The sequence below is a fragment of the Pseudopodoces humilis genome, chromosome 6, assembly GCF_049639895.1.
Source record: "Pseudopodoces humilis isolate 2021_Gansu_Grassland_sample_001 chromosome 6, ASM4963989v1, whole genome shotgun sequence".
Lineage (NCBI taxonomy): Eukaryota > Metazoa > Chordata > Aves > Passeriformes > Paridae > Pseudopodoces > Pseudopodoces humilis.
Genome location: NC_142205.1, coordinates 28080482 through 28098243, shown reverse-complemented (window position 1 = coordinate 28098243; position 17762 = coordinate 28080482). Strand labels below are relative to the sequence as shown.

The 17762-nt window shown below is 35.6% G+C and overlaps 1 long non-coding RNA gene across 1 annotated transcript in view; it reads left to right on the top strand.

The window, feature by feature from the left end:
• Positions 1–7711: 7711 nt before the first annotated feature.
• Positions 7712–17762, top strand: part of LOC148184134 (uncharacterized) — a 34981-nt gene continuing 24930 nt past the window's right edge. The window contains exon 1 of the long non-coding RNA XR_015772802.1: positions 7712–7846. This is a non-coding gene — a long non-coding RNA (uncharacterized LOC148184134). The remainder of the gene's footprint in view (positions 7847–17762) is intronic.

The following is a 17762-nucleotide window of genomic DNA, read 5'->3' as shown; positions in this document are numbered from 1 at the left end:
CAGCTGAGCTTCAGTTGTCCCCTTAAGCATCCTCCTTTCTTCACAAACAACAAAAAGAATTTTGCTTTCTCTTTATCAGGATGCTTCCTGTGTGACTTACTTAAACTGTGTCAAAGGGAAAGCTATTTGCTTTGTGACAGCAGAAATTATATAAGAAGGAGAACACACACAGGTAAATAATATTTTTAGTCTGTCTTACTGGAATTAAACCTCTAGAGTGAAAGCTTTTAGACTATAGACTCCTTAATAATTTTTAATTTCTCCAAAGTTTTGTCATTCAGTGAATGTATTTAAAATACCATAAAATAAAAATGCAAACTATCCTATCCTGTTACATTTTTCTTTTAATGGAAAAGGCAATGATTGAGCTTATAATTTGTCCCTCTCTACTAACGCATTTACTTACTTTTAGAAATCTGAAAGGAAAAAAGAGAGCCAAAATATTAAATAGTATAACTATAAGATAACTATTTAAAAGCCTTACTAATAACAGAATATTGTTCCTCTTAGTTCATGTCTGACATTCAAATTCATCCTTGGTAAATTAATGCTCTTATTTCTTATACAGTGGCAAGCCTTTTTGTTGTTTTGTGTAATCTCTGGGAGATAGGAAACCCATGATGATAAAGGAAATAAAACAACTACACAGTATTAAAAGAAGCATCTGTGATAGTGTTCCCCATGCTACCATGGAACTGGACAAAATATGGAGGCATTTATTCATATGAGGAGAGAGGGTCATCAACCATATTTAAATATCGTGAAGAAAATAGTCTGGATGCTTTCCAGCTCCATGTTCCCCAGCATGACTGAGACACAGTGTTGAAATAACTTCAAGTGACAGACAGAAAGGAAGCGGTTTCCTTGATCTGCATAGGGATGTTGTAGACATCATGCCTATGCATGTTGTGATGCATAGGCAGTAAATCAAAATCACTTTGCAACAGTAAAAGCAGTCACAAGATTTCTCCCTAAACCTCAGAGAAATGGAGAGAAAGTGAAGATTTGTCGTAGATTCCTAGAATGGTTTGGGTTGAAAGGAACCTTAAAGAGCATCTAGATGCAACTCCCCTGCCCTGGGCAGGGCCACCTTCCACAAAGCCAGCTTTCTCAAAGCTCCATCCAACCTGACCTTGAGCAGTTCTGGGGGTGGGTCATGCACAACTTCTCTGGGCAATCTCTGACAGTTCCCCACCAAACTCAACCTAACCTCATTCAATTTAAAGCCAGTTGAACCCTTGTGCTGGCACTACATGCCCTTGTAAAAGGTCTCTGTCTCCAGTTTTCTTGTAAGCCACCTTTAGGTATGGAAAGGGTGCTCTAAGGTCTCCCTGGAGCCTTCTCTTTTTCTGGCTGAACAACCCCAAATCTCTCATCCTTCCTCATAGAAGAGGTATTCTGTCCCTGTAATCATTTTTGTGGCACTCTTTTGGAACTCACTCCGACAGGTCTATGAGTCATTTTTGTACCTTTATATCCTTGAAATTTTCTTTTTCCTTGCTTTTCGTGGCTCCTTTGAAAGCCAGCATCAGGATGGAGAAGAGCAGTAACCTAGGTATAAATTTTGTGTTTCCCAAGTAGAAGGCGACAATGAACTCTCTGTTTGAACATGTACCTCTGTTTATGGCAGAAAGAGATGAAAATAGTCCAGTGCAGGAGGGTGGATTCAAACCCTGATGAAGTCAATAGGAAATGCTGACAAATTCTGTGTCTCTGGATTAGACTTTAAATGTTCACTAAAGGCTTGTGCCAAAAAAAAAAGTCATAGTCTGTGACCTTTTATAGTGCATTTCTAAAATGTGTCATTAACATTAGTACAATTTTTCCTCTGCAAATTGTTCCAACTTCTACCTTCAGGTACCATTTTGACTCCCCCACAAGGAGAACACTAAATAATTCTGCAGTCTTCAATCATTTGTCAAAACCAAATAAAAAAATTACAAGATGTCCAAAATGAGTCATAATTTAAAAAAGGGTAAAACAATCTACTGCCACTACCTTTTTGTATTTTGGCCCAGTGTTTTCATCACGGTGGAGGAGTTGTACTGTTTCTGGAAGCAATAGATTTGATCTTCCTGGCCTTTCCACTCACTTTTAAAGAGGTTCTGCAGACCATGTTCCTTCTCTTTTGCACAGGAGAGGAAAATTAGGGAAATTAATTCTTTCTATTTGGTTTGGACTTGATTTTGTTGCATGATCTATCTTTACACTTACCTAAATCCTTGCATTTAAGTGTAAAGGAAAAATATAAATCATATGGCAGCTATTAAGGCTAACAATATTAATTGCAGCATGGAGTGGGTTATTGCTCAAGATAATAATTACTGCTATGGTGGAGCAAAATGCAGGAGGAGAAAGGGAGAATACAAAGAAAAAGCATGGAAAGAGAATAAAGGCATGGGAAAAGAGACAAAGAGTGGTATTAGAACAGGTTTAGTGTGTGAAGAGGAAGAAAGTGCTAAATAAATGTTAAAATTTCTCTTTACCTCTCTGACCTTGTCAAATAGATCATGCCAAAGTGCAGAAAGCAGGGGAAAGCTTCAGGATAGCATTGATTCAGAAGTCCTTTTCAAGACAGAAATGTACTATTCATGGGAACAAGACAGTATGAACAACATCAGAAAATTTCTGTTGCTTCTCTGGCCTCTCTGTGAAGAGAGGCACAGATCTAGAAGTTATAAGCAATGGAAACTGTATAGAAGACAAAGTTTTACATACAAAAGTACAGTTTTGGAAGAAGCTGTCACTGAGGCTTACATTAGACTACAGCAGTGTAAATTGAAAACAGCTGAAACCAGAATTAGAAAATGAAGAACAGTCTATAGGTTCGTGAGGTTTTATTGGTTTTGAGGGTTTTTTAAGAGGAGGGAATATGGACTGTAAGGTATTTTCTTATTTCCTTATTTCTCTTTCCTTTTGTTCTATTTTGCTTTCCAAACAGCATCTGACTGTTCTCAAACAGTCAAAAACTCAAAAAAATGTTGTGATTTCACAGTAGTCAAGAAATGTATATCTATATATATGAAAGAATAAATAAGAAAGCAGTGCTATTTAAATGCATTTTGAAAACAGCAGTTTTCTTGTTTTATGAAAGGTTGATCCATCAGCTAATGAATGGGACCGATGAAAGCACACATTTGGGTTCAGGGTTTTTAAGCACGTTTATCTCTCCTCATACCACATTACACAGTTTTCAAACCCAGATGAGTCCTCTTATATTACCATGTAAAGGAATATTTTATATCTCTATGTATGAATTAATTCATATGCAGTACAAATTTTCCATAAAGGTATTTATTCTCTCTGATGACTACCGCCACCTCATCTTCAAGTTTCCTAGCATAAACTGCTGGACTCTAGTAGACCTGCTAAAATTCTGATCTTAAACTCTTGGTACTTCAATTTTTACTTTGGGAAAGTCTAGGACACCGTACCAGTCCTTTTTTATGGTGCTGTGATAATAAACGTCTCTTCTCATGCATGTTGGCATACATTTGTGAGCAAGTCACCACAGGCTTGACTAGATTCCTGGAGATGCTTCTGAAATTATTTGTTTGTTTACCTCCAGTTTCCAAAATCTTGCATGGCTTTAATATAATGTGGGGTTTTATATTTTTTGTTTAACGATAGTACATTATGTACTTTTAAGAGATTTAAGTTATATACCTAAACCACAAAACTTTATTAATGGCCATATGTTCCTGAGAATTGAAAGGGAAAAATACATTTAAATCTTACTGTCTCACATTTTACAGAACAGTATAATTTCTGTTGTCTTAGGTGGTTTTCCTATCTATTTTTATGAAACCTAACAAGCAAATGTTTAATTAAATTTGACACTGTATGTTTTGCATAAGAAATAACAGTTCAGTTAGGCTATTGAGTGACAAAGTATTAACATTCCAAAGAAATAATTCTAAATGGTGTATTATTCCCTTTTACAAGTAAATAATGTATTATCATGTTGTGAAGTATCGCAAATCAAGTTATATTAATTTTTAAATAAATGTAAATAAAATTCTTTAGTAGAAACTTCTGTGAAATGTGCACCTTCAATTTATTGACCTTTTCTGCTAACATAATTAATTGGGAAAATATGTTAAGCTACATGCTAATCCTTTCCACATTTTGTGGTGTTTTGCATTGTCTTACATATCTTTTGTGTAAGTGGGATATACTTTTCTATGGGTTTTGTGCAGAATTCATATATTTTTGTTCTATTATTTAATTAATATCAACTTATCCTTTGGATTTATTAATTCTGAGTGCAGTTTTGTCACTACACTTAACATTTAGGTCATACTCATCCAAAGCTCTGAATATGTGTTTAGATTTAAGTATGTGAGTCATTCCAGTAAACTTAATGGAACTTCTCAAGTTTGAAGAAGCATGATAAAATATTTTGCTGGAACAGTCTTCATAAACCAAGCAAATTAAAGCAATACCCTTCCACTCTAAAAATTATTTACTGTAAAATAATGAAGATGAAAGACTATTATGACTATTCCACAGTGCTTCACTTTTGCTTCATTTAGTTGAGTAAAGCTGCTCTTGAGAAGATACATTAATCACTATTTCCCCTTTCAGATCTGTGTGTGACTTCTATGCACCACTGGATCTCTGCATCATAACTACTTTTATTCCTGATTTGAATTATATCAGCATCTATTCTGTTAAAGTGTTTTGTGCAAGTCCTAAAAAGCCCTGCTGACTTTATATGAACATACTCTATTGTGTCTTTGAGGATAAATGCCATCAATCAGCAAAGTAAATCAGTGGCATTGGGCTATATTTCACATATACGGCTCTAGAAATTATCTAAATTTGAAGTCTTGAAGCATAGATAAAACCTTTACCCTGCAAATAAAGGGCAAAGGCAGCTTGATTCCATACTTCATCTGCCATAGTGCAGTTTGCTCATCCTGCTATTTCTTACTAACAATGTCTTCCCAGATGCATTGGATGGTGTGAACACATATAATCAGACATGAATTCCACAGGATTTAGAAAATCAATTTGAATTGTCAAAAAATTAAGGTGGTGCAGATGGTCACTGTATATTGCCAGTTGTTCCGCAACTTTGGAGTCTTTGAGAGGGATTTAAAAAACAGACAAGAAATCAGTTTGTAAATTGTAAAAAGCTTCTGGACATTATTACAATGGGACAAAGAGGAGCTTGAACAAAAGGAGAATGACACTTTCTTCACACCTGCAATAACTGTTGTACAGTGGCAGAATGAAAAGAAATAAATTTATGGGTGTTAGTTTTGCCCCCATGAAAATATTAGCTCTCTAATATCAGATTTTGTATTGGGAGATCTGGATACCAGCTGTATCAGAATTGACTGCTCTGTCAGCTTTATTCTGTGGAGAATAATTATCTGCAAAAATTTTTAGTTATGTATTTTCAGTCATTGTTATTTTTCTGCTTGTGCCATCTCTTTTTCTTATCCATTAACTTTACAACTCCTTAGGAGTCTTTCTGTAAGAATCTGTAGCAAATACTAGTATTGGGAAAGATCTCTGGGTTAAGAGCCCTACCTTCTCAAGATTAAAAGAATAACACATGGAAGTAATGCTTCATTTTATAAGACAGCTTTAAAAATCTTGTCATAATTACAAATTAAATTATCCTAATATCCCTCTGAATAAAACACCTCAGATACCACTCTGCATAGTTTTCCTGTTATCATTCCCCTTGGACTTCTGTGAACTCTGGAAAAAATACCCCATCAAGGCACTTAGCCCAGCCAATGTCCAGGTCCAGGTCAGACTGGCAGTGGCAGCAGAGGATGGTATTTAAGGACAGCATGGGTGTCTGGCCAGTTTACACAGTCCCTTCCCCAGAGATGCCCCACAGCTATATTGCCATATAGCACCCACAGCTATATTCCCTGCCTCGTACCTTTGGTATTTGCTTATGAAGCCTTTGTGCGTGGGTTTCCGTAATCCTTTTTTAAAACTGTTGGCAGTTGCTTTCTGTGGCAGCAAGTTCACTAGAACATTCTTTTATCTAATTTAAACACGTGTGCAAGTCATTTCACTGACTGTCCTTAGTTCTTTTATTGTGGGATTTAGAATATAACAGAATAGACTGTTTCAGTTGGAAGGGACCTACTGAGATAATCTAGTCCAACTTCTTGACCACTCCATTGCTGACCAAAAATTTGAAGCGTGCCCTTAAACACTGACAGGCTTCAGGTATCAACCACCTCTCTAGGAAATCTGTTCCAGTGTTTGACCACCCTTTTCATAAATAAATGTTTCCTAATGTCCAGTCTGAACCTCCCCTAACTGGATGACTAATATATCTGCAACTACTTTATCCACCACCATAAAGGTTAAACATATCACTTTCAGCCTTCAAGACACCTCATCTTCTCTGCAGTTTCTTCTTACAGTACTCCAGAACTCTCAGATAAATCCTATGCAGTCCTGGTCACTAACTAACACCTGATTTACTTGGTTTGGTAGTTCTGCATATATTCTAGAGTGATTTAGCCCCTCTGATCTGTCTGCTACACAGAATACATTGAGTGTGGGAATATCCTCAGTACCATCCTCTGCATTAGGCTTGAAGTTCTGACACAGAAAATTAATTTTACCTTTACTCTACTTTGATTCCAAAGAAAAGGTGATTTTCTTCACAGAAGGAGTGATTAGATATTGGATTGGACTGCTGAAGGAGGTGGTGGGGTCACCATCCCTGGAGGTTTTTAAGGAACAGCTGTATGTGGCACTTAGTGCCATGGTCTAGCTGCCATCGTGGTGTTGGGTCACAGGTCAGACTTGAAGACCTCAGAGGTCTTTATTTCTGGTCTGATTATTTTTGTGTGATGCTGTGATTCTGGCTAGCAGTCTGGTATGTCCGTCCTATTTTTGTGTTTATTCCTTCCTGGCCTTTCAGAGACACATGAATATCAACCACATCCTCTTAGGGGATTCCTCATTCTGAACCAGGTGCTCCTATGTGCCTGTTGGAAATCACCTAGCCCCTAGCATTAATAGTCCTCTACAACCCTTTTAATTTTCAGTGCCAGTAGGCTGGTTCCATTTCTACTAAAGTGCAGTCTTAACAGGATGACTGAGGGTTATAAATCTATAATTCTGAAAGTGTTGCTGCAGAGGGTACATCAGTTCCTCTGGTGTTATTCACATCTTGTGACAAGAGTCACGCACACTCCTGAAGTTACAGAGACCTGTAACCACCTTTCCCAAAGCACATGAATCAAGCTATGCTAGAAAGCAAGAAAAATCTGTTCTTAGACCATTGCTTAGACCTTTAGCTGTCATTTCCCAAACCTGTATTAAAAACATACCAAAGAAGCAGCATTTTTAGTTTTGTTTGACTATTTTATTGTTCAGTGAAATAGCCTTTGAATAACTTCTGGTCACAGTTCATCCTTTCCTAGTAGTACTTTATTTTCTAGTAATTTGCTGATCCTCATATTCCTAAAATGGTTATTGCAATAAAATTCATCCCACATATTCATCTGAAGTATAAATTATGTTGCTCTCTGAGCATTCAGAAAGACAAAATGATTTTTTTTGCTGAGGGAAATGGGATTTTAAAAAAGTATCTAAGACTCCAGGTGGGCCTACTGGGTGTTCGCTTGGTAATCAGTGTTTGGAGTTGTTGCAGCTGGTGGCTTCATCATCCTGCAAGGCTTCTGTCTTCCCAAGTAGATTTGGCTCTAGCTCCTGATCAAATCCCAATCCTTGCTCTTCTGCTGTCTTTACTGCTGAGTTCTGAGGTAGTTGTTATGTTCTGCATCCTGTAACACTTTGTCTCTGTAACACTTTATGTCCTCAGCCACAGCAGTATGAAGAAGTGTGAAGCAGCATGGTAAGTACTGTTGGAGGGAACTGTCTACTAGTGTGTGCACTGTGGCTGTTGCCTTCTCAGGCTTAGAGTTCTCCAGACAGCTGAATAGCCATCACAATATATAGTTTAGTGTTTTCTGCATGGAAAAAAAGTAACTAAGCTATTTTCAAATGTTTGGTTTTTCTTCATTATTGGAGACTATCATAAGTATTTTGCTTTCTATGAGGCTGTTGCTAAAGTTCCAGTCTTACAGACAAGGCTTTAACTGCTGGTAGGTGACAATCTCCAGTAAGTTTTATGAGGCTGCTCACAGGGTTAACAGCTAACTTTTCAGTATGTACCTCAGTAAATGACTTTGTACCACATACTCTATGGGCTTTACCCAAATTCTGAGAATAAAACAATGTGCAGTGATTAAGACCACATTCCTTTGAATGCCTTAGATCCAGTTTAAGAACCATTCAGGAGTGCATTAAAAAAAAAAACCCAAGAAAACTAAATGAAGCTAAGAAACAAATCTTCAGCAACATGACAAGCTTTAAAGGAACAAATATTGTTTTTCAAATGATGTTAGCCTAGCTTCCCACTGTGCTTTAAAAATAAAAAAATGTGATAATAGATTTGCAATTAGTAAATTAGCAGCTCTTACAATTATTAAAATAAGGCATTACATATTTATAGTGTCTTGAGAGCCCTCTTTTTAATATTCTGTGCAATTGGATTTTATACAAAATCTCTTATTTCTCATTCATGCTTTGCAAGAAAAATTATCAGAAAGAGAGAAAGATAAACCTAAACAGAAACTTTTGTCATGATTCTTAAGGATATATGAGTGTGTGTGTTTTATCTATGTCTGCTTTATCACTTTGTATGAGAACAATTGCCATTGTTTGTTTTCAATCAATAATGAACAAACTTTGACTTTAAGAATTCAAATACAGTTTGCAAATACCTGCAATTCAGGTATGCTTTCATGATTAATTGTGTTTTGCCTGGGCATTATATTTTTCTAGGTTGTGGAAGAGTTAATTAGGGAACACTTTTTTAATAACTTTACATGATTGGTGTTTTTTAAGGACATCTGAAGCAGTCCATTTTTCTTGTAGATATATGTAACAATTTAATAAACATCTCTATAATTTCCTCATTACAAGAAAAATTTGTCAGAAGACTAATAAAAATTATCAATTAATCTAGTCATATGAAGAAACATCCAGATCTAATCAAAAAAAGCAAAATCCAATAAAAATCTCAGCTCATTGCCTCTGTAAATATTTACACCAAAGGTAATGATTTATGCTCATTTTCTCTGCAACCTTTCATATAGGGATTTTTTTCTCTGAGTCTCCTCTTCATATAGTTAATACTTCTTGCAATATTACTTATTACTACTTCAGAAATTACGTATAAAAAAATGACACTGCAGCATATATTAAATTACATGTCAATACACTTGGTGCTTGGCATTTATGACTTTGCTAAGAGGCTTATAATTTTAGTAAGCCTGACCATTTGTGAACTGTTTAAAGAGCTTTTCCTAAAGTCCAAAAATCCATGAAGTGTTGCTGTGATGCTCACTGTAATTTATGAAATCTCGTGTCTTTAGATATCCTAAACTGTATTTTCAATAATTATCATGGATAGGTATCAAAACTGTAGGGATTAGAGCTTAACAGGTGTCAGTTAATACCATGCTTGAGTGCTGCAGATAGCCCAAGGAGTGTATTCATGTCTAATTGTCTACACTCCAGAGCACAACAGCTGCCACTTGTAGCAGATGCATCATCTGACTGATGATATTCGGCAGTGTGTCGACAGGGATTTCTGGAGCAGCTGATTATATATGATTGTATTTGGCATAGCTGCATTCCCTTAATAGACACTGTTATCATTGTTCACTGAACACTGGAATACTTTAGTCAGCTCTTTGTTATGCCAGCTATAAGGAACTATCAGCCAAAAATTTTCATTAAGTTGGCTGTTTAGTGGACCATATAAAATTTGTCATTGACCTTAATGAACTAGTGTCCTCATGTCAAAAATATACTGTAGTGGGTGGAAACAACAACCTTGGCAAGAAGTCTTTATACAGAGAATGGAGAGTTTTCTAATTTCATTGGGTAATTGCACTAGTATTGGACTAGCAGATAATTAGGTAATAGTTCCAGGAATCTGCACTGCTGCTACCTGTGTGGGTTTTTATGTAAAGATCTCATTCCTACGATGATCCTTGCAGCATGACTGTGGTTGACAGGCTCTCATTTCCCAGGTCTTTTGCATGTCTTTATTCAAAGAGAGGGATGGAGAGAAGAAAGAAGGGAAAAAAGAGACAAGAAAAAAAATATCTTTAGCATCAAGACTAACTTTGTTATACACTTGATAATTTATAATACAGTTTAAAATTATATCTTATACCCAAGGTAACAAAGACACCTTAAAGATATTTAAAACATTGACTGATTTTAGGAAAAAAAAAAGAAAAGACTGGAAGGTAGAATCCAAAGTTTTCTAGAGTATGAATTTCAAGGAAACTTGGGAAAAGCAGGGAGAAGAAAGTAAAATTATTAACAGCTTTCAGATTTGTAAGAGTAAACTCATATATATTTTTCTCATATATCTTGATCCAGAGTCTCGATTTTTATGAAAACTTAATCACCAATCATTTCCTGCAAGAATGATTAGAAAATATATAATGGCTGACCCAACACTAGTCTGACTTTATTTTCCCCTCTCTCCTATTCCCAGCCCTACTTTTTTTCGAATCATTGGCTTCACTTGGAACTAATGTACACAGTTCATAAACTCAGACTAGGTTTTCTTGGTTTCTTCCTCTTTTTTACGGTGGAACTCCGTCTTTAAAACAAATATACAAGAGAGAGTCTACAATATTAACCTTTACTAAATTAAAAAGGAAGGAGTTCCATTCATAAAAGGTGCTATATTACAAAATTCAGGTAGTGGACTGGAAAGTTAGATGAACTACTCTCAAACTTTTCAATACCTCTCTTACAGTTTTCAGCATTCAGGAAGGAGCTTTCAGAGATTATTATTCTTCACCACACATAAACTCTTTGGATTTGTTTATTTCTATTAAGTTAATGAGTGGAAGAAAAAAAAAAATCTAGGACTTTTTTTTCCTGTAAAATTACTGCAGTAAAAGTTCTGGAAGAGAAAATGTCAAATCATTTTTAGCTGATGAGGTCAAAACCATCTAACTTAAGAAATAATTGAATTATCATATTTGATACCAGAGTAATTTGGAGAAAACTGATTTTGAAAGACATGGTAGATAAGGATAAGGAAATTGTTTGTACCGTCTTCTGATAGATGTCCTGGATAGATCTCATGCCACGCAGAGTCTGATTTTCTGATTCCCAGAGACAGATTGCAACAATGTCTTAAATAAAAAATATTGTTATGGAACTTGTAATGTCAACTACAAAGGAGGTAAAAATAGGGGTGGATTTTAGAAACAAGATACTGAAGACTGATAAGGAGAGTTTCAAATGAAGAGTGATTAGTTCTAGGATTATGACCTCTACTGTATGAATTCTCAGATGACCTAAATTAATAAAGTTTAAGTCTTATTAAGTCATAGATATCTATATCTTGTTCATCATAAAAGGCAGGAAGTCCTCTGTAGAACAGATCTAACTCCAAGCTGTCAAAATTATCTTGGCATCTGGAGCGCAGAATGCTACACTGCAACATGGAGCTTTATTAGAATTATGGAAAGTTACCTTATACACAAATAAGTTTGTTAAGTTACAGCAAGATATCCTAAAAAAGGACACCTTTTGTATCTGTTGAAGTTAGTGATGAAAACCAAGCTTGTTTATCAGTAATCTATTCTTGTGGAGGCATGAGAAACTTTCAAAATTAGTCAAATGCCATTTTCTTACAAAGATTGTCAATTTTTAATGAGGTAGCAAGACGCCTTGGAGGAGTCATTGACAAAGACCATATTCTGTATGAATTTTGCCTAAATTCTGAATGGAAGACAAGTTTACATGCAGAGGATGAGTCTGTCATCAGGGAAGTACTGGCTGGTAATTTACAGGGTTAGGTAATCCCCTGGTTAGGTGGAACAAGGCAAACCAAAATTTTCTCTTTAAGGATGAGTTTAATTATGTTGGCTTTTCAAAAATTTCCTACATTTTCATAAGCACTGAAATACTGAAATTATCAAAAATGGGCTGAGCACACATGCTTACATTAAAACTCATAGACAGTGCACCAACACATGGAGTATAGATGTGTGTGTATATACATACACTCACATATAAATATTATATACCTCAAAAAAATCTGTCCATGATATGTCAGATTCCAAGTAGTAAAAAAGGTGTAGTGGTTTAGGAATTGAAGGAAGGAATTGAACTGTCAATTCCTTGTCTTAAACTTGTTCTTATCATTCTTTTTCTACGATGAGTAAAATTTTCAGATTGTTCTTATGCTTAATATAAGTTTCCTAAGCACACAGAAGTTCTTAAGTTGGAACTGCATTGTTCTTAGACAGTTTGCTTTACTCTTATTGTGTTGTATCTTAACAATGACAAGCACATGAAAAATTCAGATTCTACATACTAATTATTATGTCATAGAATAAACCCTTCAGTTTTATCCTAACAGAACTGAATAAAGACAGTAGAGAGCTGGCTGCAGTTTGACATTCTTAGCTGTAATGGGACTTCAGGACATATCAATCAAATCAGCCTGTCACTCAGGGCCTTAGACAAAAGAGTGTGTGATATCTGACATGACTGGGTATCTTCAGTTCCCGTAGCTGGAAACTCTTACTGTGTTTAAATTGCCTTTTCAGCCTGAACTGATAACTCTGAATAATGTAGTCTATTGAAAAGAAGAGTTGTTTTTTTTAAGGTCAGACTCAGCTACTATAAATATATGCTGGTATATTTACCAGTATAAATATACTAGTATATTTATATACTATAAATATAACTGCAATTCCAGTTATGGTCAAAGTTTGTCCACCTTGTATGTTTGCTGTGCCAGGAAGGCATTGCAATGGTGGGTCTAACACTGTGGGTAAGAAAGAGTCTGAGCCTTGATCTTGTCCATTTGTTACTCTGTGTTTGATTTTCTCCCACAGTCAATACAATGTAAATACCCAGAGCATATGCAAATTAGCTCTGCATCTGAATGTCTGTGGTTCAAGTTCTTCATGAGTATGCACTGTTGGAGTCTGGAATACAGAGTGTGTGCCCTTGTTTCTGATACTTAGATATAAGATCCAGAAAAACACTGAATTTCATATAATATGAAATTCATGATCGTGTTTTCATGGTGAAACATGAAAACAAATGTTAAAGTTAGATGGAAAAAGCTAAAAGTGTAAGTGTGTAGATTAGAAAGTTTTTTTAAATCATTGGGTGAAAAAGTTAGTTTAGAGAACAGGAGACAAGATGGAGGATTTAGGGTGTTGTCCCTTGTCCTTCTTTCTTCTTCATGTTCTTCTCCTAGAGGTTTTTGGGTAATAGTAAGTGATTAGACAGAGAATGCCGCAGTGCATCACAGAGGTGATGGGTCATTGGGTCATTAAGAAAAATAATACATGTGTCTATTGTTAATTGGGCAAAAATAGGTATAAAGATAAAAGAACTGTGTATTTCAGGGCCATTTTGTGCATCAGGCACGAAGTGAGCCACAAGGCCTTGTTTGTACCATCAGAAGAAAGAAATGTACCAGATTGCAAAGATTAACCTTGTGTAGCCAGCCTGGAGAGACCTGTTAAGTTTTGTGATCACCTGTTAATAAACACGAGAAACAAAATTCTAACGAGCTCGGGAGTTTTCTTCGAATCATAAGAACTGAGATAAGCAGGGCTCCCCATGAGGGAGGATCCCGAAAGAATTCAGTCCAAGGGCGGCTGAGAAATCCAAGAATAAAAAGAAAAATAAAGAAGAAGTGCAGCAGAAACAGAGAAACAGAAAAAAGATTTTTTAGAGAAAAGTTACATGTACACTTTGGTGATATAAATCTAACATGGGCATTGCTTGACAATGAGTAGCACTCTTTTCTTAATGGGCCAGTGTTCCTTCCCTACTGTTTACATTATCTTCTGTGAAAGTTTTGACAAAACTCTTTGTTAGTGATTCTTCAAACTCCAGTTTTGCCTCAGGCATTTTACAGTTAAAGATTTTATCTATCCATCTCTTTGCTAATGATAACTCAAATTTGGGAAAATGGAACTTCTTATCACAAGTGTTCACTTTACTATTTGTCTTTTCCTGACATTATTTTGCATTCACTTCCTTTAGCCTAACTGTGAATACATTCCAGATGTATATTGTAGGAAAAAAAAACCAGAGCTGTCTAATTTTTTATTTCAGTATTTAGCTTCCTGGTAAATCTTCTTTGTCTCTAAAGGAAAAAAAAAATCTATCAAAAGTATTTTATTTTTTTATGAGTGTCTTCCTCAAGAGCCTTTCTCATTTCTTCACTAACACTACCTAATTTCTCAAAATCCTTTTTAGAGCTCTTTGCCTCTGAAGTTCTTGATCTAGCATTTTTTTTTTTATATAGTTTTAGTGTCACTTTTTCCATTGCATCCCTATGCTTGCATGCTGTACAAATAATGATGTGGTCCCTTTTTAGTCACTTTGCACTGGTATCTGTTTTCTTCTCATTCCCAATAGTTTTTGGGGTTTTTTTCTCTCCATGGCATCTTATGAGATGTCCCTGCTGTTGTAATATTTGAGCATTCCTAAAGGCAGTAATCCCAGCCATCAGAGATTGGTAAAGAACTTGTTATTACTTCTCTCAAGGAAATTTCAGATGCAACTCTGACATGCTGTGTGAGGATTATACACTGCTTAACTTCACTCAGACTCTTCAGTAGTCACTGCTTTTATCACACTACTTTTATCACTACTCCACTAATTCTGAAATAAAATTTTCAGGGACAAAGTTAAATATTTAGTAACAAGGAGAATTGAAATATGTGAATATGTGCAATTTTTTTTATTTTTTTTTTTTACAAATCTCATTCTTCATGCAATGAAGGGGTATTCCACAGTCTTTTAAGAAGTATTTTTGATTTTTTTATGTTCTCTGAAGCTTAGCACAAGACACTTAGTACCAAATGTTATAAAGAAATAAAAGTGACCTTTAGGTTTTTCAATTGAAATTTCAATTTAACATTTGCCACATACATAGGCAGAAGAAATAGCCTTGGTCTGCTGAAGGGTGTCTGACTAGATTTTGCCCAAGTTGTTTCTTGCTCCAGTAGGCTATAACCTTTTGGGGAAAAAAAACCACCCTCATTACAGTCTCAATTGCTGTTACCATACCTAGCAAATTTCACAAGTTCTTAGTGGATGTTTCCATTCAGCGTGCCTTATTTACATTCTGAATTTAAGTTCAATAAATTGTATTTAAATCTTCACCATTAGTAATAATCATAATTCAATGAATTTTAATTCTCAATAAATATGCCACGTTGTGCTTTTGTTTCACCTTTTTTGTCCAAACAATGTAAGTTCATTGAGGCTTTTCTTTTTCCCCCACCAATCCTACATTTATACCTGTCTTTCTTCTCTAAAGGTCCCTCTATCATTTTCATTTTGGAAACTTGAAGTTCTCTCACAAACAGAAACGGTGATATAAGATTCTGAGTTTTCACACAGGATTGTTAAGACCTTTCTCCAAGTTCTAAGGTATTTTTAGGTCTCACCGCAGGAGATGTGTATGTACATGGATTCTTGATACAACAGCACTACAGGTTTTGGCTGTATTTGGCTCTTCTCTGATTTTTAAAGCCAAGGATATTCACTGTTATGAGTATAAAAGCTAATCTCCATATCCTGTTCAGATTCACTACACATTTCCCGTTTTTTGGCCTTAAAGGTATTACTTTGCATTATATGAATTAAACATAGGTAGTGGTTGCCTGGCTCTACGTTACTGAATGATTTGGGTAGCACAGAAATTGACTCCTGAGGTCTGAGAGAAAGCTTCAGAAGGCAGAGCTGTTCTGTCATATGTTCAGAGACAAATTTGTTCTGCTTTTAGGCATGTCCCCATAAGTGAGAAGTTTAAAATCATTTGAACAGAATAAGTGTTGAAGGCAAATTATTCCACCTCTCTCCCTTGCGGACATATTTATTTTATTCTGCAAATACCTTTATTTACACAACAGTAGAAGGAAAGAATCAAGACAGTACTATGGCAAAGAAGATAAATCTTCTATACCTATGTAAAAAATACTTTTTGTCCCTCTTAGTATATGTATTGTTGCCTCTGCTAACCACACTCCACACTCATGCTTCTCACACAACTTTCCCTTGAACTAGAGTTTTTTCCAACCTGTTTTGTAGAATTGCAATTGTTCTAGATTTTGGTTTACAGAAATGTATAATAAAGAGGCAGAGCCATAATCCTCTCAGCCAATTGTTCTGAATTTGTCCTTTACTATTTCTTTAATTATTGATTTTTACATCCCACCTGTTTCACAGACAGTGGAGGTATCTCAATGTATTCAGGCTGTAAACAACACGAGGTATTTATAACTCAATTCAGAGTGGCTCAGATCTGTCACAGCATGAAGATAAACCAATTCTCAGAGGGAGATGCTGTCACCAGCATGATTTCCTTGAGATAACAGGTGAGGCTACAGGCATACTTGTGTACAACCATCATTGCTAAGTTATTTTTTACTCATAGTCCATTTTATATGTTTACCTCTAGTCTCTGTACTCAGCCTTTATATTTGGTCTATTATATTTATAAAAATTAATGTTCTGTTTGAATGTATGCTTCCAAAGAGAAGATTATATTTTCATTTATGTTTAAAGCCTTATGTCTGTCTTTAATATTGTATTAATAATAAAGGGGTTTGAAATTTACCTTAAATTATTAGTTCATAGGGTAATATCTTCCTCTTTCTTGAGCTATCCCAAGTTGTAAGGGTAGGCGTAGAGGAAATTAAAGGCTTTTCTGTGGCAGCCAGCAAACTTCAATTTACAGAGGCTTTTTAGCTAAACTGCCAACCCCCTGTAACACAGAGGGGAAAAAGTATCTCTTGAAAATGACAAGGGAGATTGGTGTATTCAAAATGCCCATTTTCTGTGAACTGGGACACTTGGAATAAAACAATCAGTCTATATTACTCCACGTTTGCCTTTCATAGTGCATGGACAATGAGAGAGAGAGAATGCCTACTGGCCAAAGCAATTGGTAGATATACTTAAGTATCAGCAAAGATGGAAAACTTCTGGTTCTAGCAAATTTGTGAAGTGTTTATACACTGATTAAACTTTTGAAGGAAACCTAAATAAATTAGAATGTTCAGAAAAGGAGTTGTGATGAGGCCAGATTGATTGAAATATGAAGAGGGCTGCATTCAGCTCTTCTGGGAATGATGAAGTCAGAAAGTTACCAGGTGAACTGACAAGATTTGCCAAGTAGGTCATTATAATAGTTTGGATATTTTTTGAGGGAAGGTGCAGAAAGGCAATACAGCCATTGGCATCTGTTACAGTCATTTTTCTAGATAGAGATCTTTGAGATTCTTGGCATTCTACACACAAAACAAAAATCCACAGCAAGCAGTACTTAGAGGGCTTTTATATTCTACACTTCTGCACTTTAGCTTTTTGACCAACATAGTCTTGAAGAGTTTTTGTGCATGTGATAATATCTTTAATATCAACACCACATATAACCATCCCTGAAGTGCTTGTGAATACTTTGGTCATGTTTCTATATGAGGGTGCTCAGGGATCACTAGAATTGGAAATCAATTTGGTTTAAAATTCTCTTTTCACCTCTACAAGTAAGGCTCTATCAAGATAAAGTAGTATCTCAAGCTGTGGTATTATTCAGGGAAAAAGTTCTAGCTTTCTTTGAAATAGTCTCCTACATGTGAAGAATGGAGAAGTCTCTGAAGAAGTGCATCACGTACTTTAAAAGATCA